This window comes from Mus caroli, chromosome 6 (genome assembly GCF_900094665.2).
Source record: "Mus caroli chromosome 6, CAROLI_EIJ_v1.1, whole genome shotgun sequence".
NCBI classification, from domain to species: domain Eukaryota; kingdom Metazoa; phylum Chordata; class Mammalia; order Rodentia; family Muridae; genus Mus; species Mus caroli.
The window spans coordinates 104,419,495-104,426,317 of record NC_034575.1 but is presented as its reverse complement, the minus strand read 5'-3'; the positions used below and the strand labels follow the sequence as shown (position 1 = coordinate 104,426,317).

At 39.6% G+C, this 6,823-nt stretch overlaps 1 pseudogene; it reads right to left on the bottom strand.

Moving 5' to 3' along the window:
* Nucleotides 1-849: 849 nt before the first annotated feature.
* LOC110295740 lies at nucleotides 850-1,360 on the bottom strand (annotated as a pseudogene).
* Between the last annotated feature and the right edge of the window lie 5,463 nt (nucleotides 1,361-6,823).

The window sequence follows — 6,823 nt, the reverse complement described above, 5'->3', positions numbered from 1 at the left end:
GTGGAACAACATTATGAACTAACCAGTACCCCGGAGCTCTTGACTCTAGCTGCATATGTATCAAAAGATGGCCTATTCGGCCATCACTGGAAAGAGAGGCCCATTGGACATGCAAACTTNATATGCCCCAGTACAGGGGAAAGCCAGGGCCAAAAAAAAATGGGAATGGGTGGGTAGGGAAGTAGGGGGGAGGGTATGGGGGACTTTTGGGATAGCATTGGAAATGTAATTGAGGAAAANATGTAANAAAAAAAAAAAAAAAGAACAACCAAAAAAAAAAAGTGTCTCTGTGGTAGTCTCTGGTAGGCTTACCTCACAACATTCTGGAGGCCCCAGTGACATCCCTGAAGACTGAGATGTCAGGACACCAGGGGTCTTCGATTCTGCTCTGGATAGTACAGAAGATAGATAGTTCTAGAGGCTGCTTATCATGAGATGTTTTTAAGACCTTTATTAACAGGTGCTTGCAGTTTGTTGACATTTTTTTAAAAATCAAGTTGTAAACTTTATTACAAATTAAAAATGAAGTTCTTAAAAATCTCAACTTGACCAGATATGAAACAATTTTAAAACTATTAAAGGTCTATTGAGAAAAACCAGGCCTTTTGTTTTTTCTTAAAAGACACATTTATCATTAGCAAAAAGAGACATCTTTAGGTAAAAATAATTAAAACCCCATGCTGCATAGATAATGCAGATAGTTCTAATGTTATCAGGTCAGCAGGCAAAAAGCAAGCACTTAAGGTCTTCAGCTCCAATCTTTGTTCATTTCTTATTGCTGGAATTTCATATTCATTTCTTCCTGTTGGATGACCAAACCGGATGATGGTAGAGATGGTAAGCACGCATTTACTCAGCCACGCCCTGCTCAGCCTAGGGAGCAGAGGAATTCTCAGAGGGTGGATCAGCTGCTTTTGTCTCTTTGCCACCTTGTGGTTTAGGGTTCTCTCTGCGAAGTTGAAGTGGCTGCTGACCTTGGGTTATCATCGCCTTGATTTTCTTTGTCCTCTTCATTGCCATCCTCTTTAGGCTGTCTTTGGCGAGGAGGGCCCCTTCGGAATCATGGTCTGTAACCCCAATTCATATTCTCTCTCACTGGTCTACCTTGCTCTCCTGCACCCTGGTTGTCAGCACCCTCCATCATTTCTCCTTGCACAGGGGGGTTGGAATACTGTGGTCTCAGCAGGTAGTAAGGTGGGAACCTTTGCCTGTGGTAGGGCTGGTGTTGGGCATAGCTTTCAGGAGCGCTGTCTGATCCCTCTTTCTTTTCCCCACTTTCACTATTCTGGTAATTTTGCTGAAAATTGCGTGGAGGAGCCCTACGACATGAGGGGGGACGAGTCTCGGCCTCGCTGCTCATGGTTGCAGTGATGGGGCTGAAGGCGACAGCTGTAGCTCCTTCCAGGTGTGATGGTGACTAGGCCTGTGGCGGTGGTGGGGTTCTCAGGGCTATCAGGGGTCCTCTCTCTGCTCCCGCTACCGATCGAACTCATCATGAAATATTCTGATGTCCCACAAGTGTCTCCCACCTCTAAACCTGGTGCCTCTGAGGCTCCTGATATAGCCACCCTAAAATGGAAAACTACAGAAAGTCACCTGACTCTGTCACTTCAGTGATAAGTTTGTTTGGCCTTCTTCTGAATATAACATTTAGGAAAAACTTGATGCAGTCCTAGTTCCAGTGTCTGGGACCTACATGAGACAACACTGGACCCTCTGGCTTAGGACTGTGTATTGTTACCTCTGTTTGTCTTTATTATCTTCTGATCTATCTGTCACTGTGTGTTTCTATCAGTTCTATTGATTGGGGAAACATCTGAAATGGAAGGAGTAGCGAGCCAAGACACCATCAAAGTCCATGTTAAATCACTTGAAGAAAGGTTTCCAGGTAAAGAGAAATATTTTGTCTTTTGCCTAGAAAACTACAGGCCTGTGAAATTGCTTTGCCCTTTTGGAGTCGTGTGGCCTAGTGAAGGATCTCTGAATGCCCAGACAGTTCATGTTATCTGGACCCGAGCCATCCTAAACCATTTCCCTATTCTGAGTAATAGCTTTTTCTGGTGCAAGACCCACCCAACCTTGTTTATTTACATGTTTTCTTTTGGGGGAGCCAAAGCCTCTTGTTTCCTCCAACTTGCATAGAGAAATCCAAAGCTCTGCCTGTTCTCTCAGACCTGCCAGAGGAAATTTGCTTTTCCTCACCATATGCCCCAGTGTGTTGACTAGCCATACCTAGGGAGGGCCAATTATTTCCCTGGCAGTGTTGTGGGGGAATAAAAAGTCCCTTCTACCTCAGGCCCTGTTTCTCCTCCACACATTTGGCTATAGGGACTCGGGGGACTGGGGGGCATTTCCCCATCCTCACTCTAAGGAAGGTGGCCCCAAGACCCAAAGGTTCTACTTCTATCTCTGTCATGGGTTATGTCTCTTTTTCAACCAATGATCTGTATAGTTTGAAAACTCGAAATCTATCATTCTGAAAAAAACCTCGGAATCTCCTTATTCTCCTTGAAATTGTCTTTTATACCCACCAGCTGATCTGGTATGATTTTCCAGCAGATCCTGGCCATGAAACGTAAGAGACAAAGGGCTCTAAGGTTCAAAACTGCATGGATTGTGCAAGTTCCCCATGAATATGCCAAATGATATTAAAGACAATTTGGGGCATTAAGAGTGTCCATGTGGTAGGCTCACCTCACAGTAGAATCATATCATCTATTGGTAAAGATAACTTGACTTCTTCACCTGCATTTCATCCATTGTTTCCCTTTCTCTTCCTTATTGCTCTGGCAAAGTAGCAAAGCACCATATTAAAAATGGATAAAGAGTAGACACGCTGGTCTAACTTCTTATTATAGAGGAAATTCTTTTAATTTTCCCCTATATAATATTATAATATTGGCTTTATGTGTTCCTTACACACCCTTGCTGAAGTACATTTTTAGTGTTAAAGGACTGTTTTCTATCAAAAGTATTTTCTGTATCTATTGAAGTGATCATGTGACTTTTACTCTTGACTCTATTTATGTAGTCCATAACATCTATTTATCTGCATATTTTGAGTCACCGTTATATTCCTGGAGCAAAAGTAATTTCAAGATGGTTGGTCTGTGATCTCTTAAATGCATGCTGAATCCAGTTAGTGAGTATTATAGCATTTTAATTTGGATTTTCTGTCTATGTTCTTCAGGTAAATTGGATAATGGTGTTTTGGGTGTTCTCCTGTTGTATTCTTAGTACTGGGGTAACACTAGCTTCATACAAAATGTTGGTGGCATTCCTCTATTTTATGAAATAAGCTAAGGAGGATTACAGTAGTTTTCTTAAAAGGTCTAGTAGAAAGCATTGGTGGTTATTCAGCTTCAGTTTTGTAGATTTCTATTGCTTCAAAAGGTTCTTTGTAGCTCTTTTGTTTAATTCTAGTTACAAGTTATTCATTTGGTTTAAATTTTCAAATTTATCTGAATATAATTTTTTAAAGACTCCCTGAATGAGTTTACTGTGATCTGTGGTAATGTTACTCTTTTTTGCAACAAATCTTATTAGTTTATTAATTTAGTTATGTTCTCTCTTCTTTCGGTCAAATAATATTGTTTGTCAGCCTTGGGTTTTTTTCAATCAATGCAAAAATATCTTTTATTATTAGATTAGTGATGTCATGAAGGTGTAAGAATGACTTTAAAAATTGGAGCTTTTCAGCAGGTCTTGATTTATGGTTTTCAAGCCCTATTCTAAACCCCACCCTTCCAGAATGGTTTGTCAAATATCTCCCTTTCTGAATGTGCAAATCGTTTAGGCTTTATTGTTGTTTTGTTATTTTACTTTTATTTATTTATACATTTGCCTATTTCTGTGTGGATTGATGGTCATGTGGGACGGCACATTTGTGGAGGGTAAAACACAACTTATGAGAATTATATTTCACCTTTTACCGTGAAGGTTCTGAGGATCAAACTCAGGTCCGCAGGCCTTATGCCAAGTGTCTTTACTCACTAAGCCATGTTGCTGGCCTTTATTCATCTCCATGATGCACCAATCCACCTGTTAATGTATAGTCACTCATAACTCCTCTAATTTTATCTTGACATCTATTTTGTGAGCATGGCTACTTCTGATATCTTATAGCTTCTACTTGATGGACATTCTCAAAACTCTCATCTTCAGTCTGGGGTGGGAATGAGAGGGCTGTGGATATGTGCAAAGGTTCACATGTGTGAGGGTATGCCTGTGGATCTCAGAGGACAACTTCAGGTCTCATTCTCTCAAATGCCATCCTATCACACTTGTTTTGAACACAGAATCTCTCACTGGCCTGAAACTTGCTAAGCCAGCAAAGCTGGCCAATCAGTGACCCCAGGGACTTGCCTGATCTGCTTCCAGTGATAGGTACACAAGCATGTGGATCACAATGCTTGACGTTTTAAAAAGCAAGTTCTGGGGAATGATTCATACCCTCATTCTTTGCTAGATAACTTTGTAAGCAGGGTAAGTACTTTACACATTGAGCAATCTCTCCAGATAGCTAGTTTGTGTTTCTATCTATAATGCATGTATCTTACATTTGCCATTACAATTATAAGATATCAAGAAAAAGTAAACCTTATGTGTATGTGGGGGGGAGGGAGAGAGAGAGAGGCAGACAGAGAGAGAGAGAAAGACTAGGAAGCGATATTCTACTCAGTAAAAGACAAAAAAAAAGTAGCTCTTATTTCTCAATCTAATCAAAAAGTCATGCATTTTAATTGGAGAGTTGAGACAGTGTCATGGAGAGACAAGTTTGCTGTCTCTTGATTCCTGAATTTTTCTTTATTTTTCTTGTTGATTTAATACTGACTTGTTCTTTTCTTCATCGGTGATCTAAATATCTTCTTTTACTGAATAGAATAGTTTGATTCTTTCCCCCTCCTCTTCTAAGGTTTACTTTTTCTTGGTATCTCACAATTGTAATGGTCTCTGTTCCTTTGTGTATTCAATTCCTTTTGTGTACAAGATCCCATTGTATCTTCTACAATGTTGACTTATTGCTCATGAATTGCTTTCCTTTGTGCTTATCATGAAAGGTCTTTATTCTCTGATGACTTATAAAAGATAATTTTACTGGCAATAATAGTATTTGGGGAAAAGCTATTTACTCTCAGGATTTGAAATGTACCATTCAATACTTTGTTATCACTTCCATGAAGGTACTGAGAGGCATCACATTCCATGGAGCTATAGTTATGGATGATTGTGAGCTGCCCAACATGGGTGCGGGAAATTGAACTTGGGCTTTTTGTGTTGTTTTGTGTTCTGTATTGCAAAATCACAATTTTCTTGCTCAATATTTTATTCAGTTTGTTGACCTTTTTATCCACTTCCTGAATTTGATGTTCTTAATTTGTTGATCTGTTGACTGAAGGATCATTGAGATAAGCAATAATTTCTAAAACTAGGATTTTGTATTATTCGTTGCTAACATTTAATCCACTCAGCTGGGTTCTTCTGACATAGCAGGTTTGTTGGCCCAGCTATGTTGGCCCATTTGCATATTTATTTTGCTTACATATTGAACTCTGCTCATCTGTTGGAGAGAATGCCTTTCATGAGAATTCTTTCCTTTGTTGTAACTTTTTTATTTCCACATTTTAAATTTTAGGGGTTTTCTTGGTATGCAGCATTTCCTTCACACTAAGATTGCCTAGATCTGGACTTCAAACAACACTCCTCCATAAATGTTCCCCGACTGGTTTTGTCATACTTCACAACCCATGAGAGGAACCTGCAAGTCTGAGTCCACGTTGCCTCTACCTGCTTTGTAAATCTACTCTGGCCCTCAGAAGGGTCACTGGCTCAGTCAGTGGAAGGTGTTAGTCAGTAAAGGTATAAATGTATAATATCTTCTTCACCTACCTCCGAGGCTTGAGACATGAGCAAGTCTCAGAATGGATTCTCTGTGACATACTACTAAGAAAGATGGGAAGACAGGCAGATCCTTCTCCAGAGTTCGTTGCTTGTACTTTGCTGCTTTGTAACATAACACGTTATTTTTGAAATATGTCAGCTGTGACAGTTGTAAGCCTAACTGAGGGCTACAGGGCCTTCTCCGTGGTTCTACCAGCAATAATTCTCTCACCACCCCAGCACTCTATTTAGTGCCCTCTGTGAGAGTCTCTCGTTTCCCTTGCACATCCAAAATTCAGCACTACTGGATTTTACCTGTCTACCACCTATGATCACTCCCTTAGCCTTTGTATGTGTCTCACCACTTCAGTAGCCACTAAGCTGACATTCTGCCTCAGTTTCATGGAGACACAAAGGAAGGTTGGGTGGTTCTCATTGGCCATCTTCTTCTCGGCTAAGTTTACAATATATTCAAAGATATTTTAACATTCTAAATTTGTGATTTGTTTTCTTTTCTATCACTTTTTGTTTGTTTGTTTCACTCTTCTTTTAATTTCCATTTAGCTTATAAGCATTTTAGCACTTCATTGTTTTTTTCAAAAAGACCACATGGGTTGGATAGATGGTTCAGTGGTTAAGAGTACTGACTGCTCTTCCAGTGAACCCAGTTTCAATTCCCAGCACCTACTTAGTGGCTTACAACCATCCTTAACTCCAGATCCAGGGATCCATTGCCTTCTTATGGTTTCTGCATGCACATGGTAAATAGACAAACATGTAAGGTAAAATACCCATACACATAAAATAAAATAAAATAAAATAAAATAAAATAAAATAAAATAAAATAAAATATATTTTTTTAAAAAAGGAAGAAGAAAGACCAGTAGTTGGCCTTTACTTCTGAAATAATGAAGGCAATAAAGCTACAATTTCCCCTCTGTTT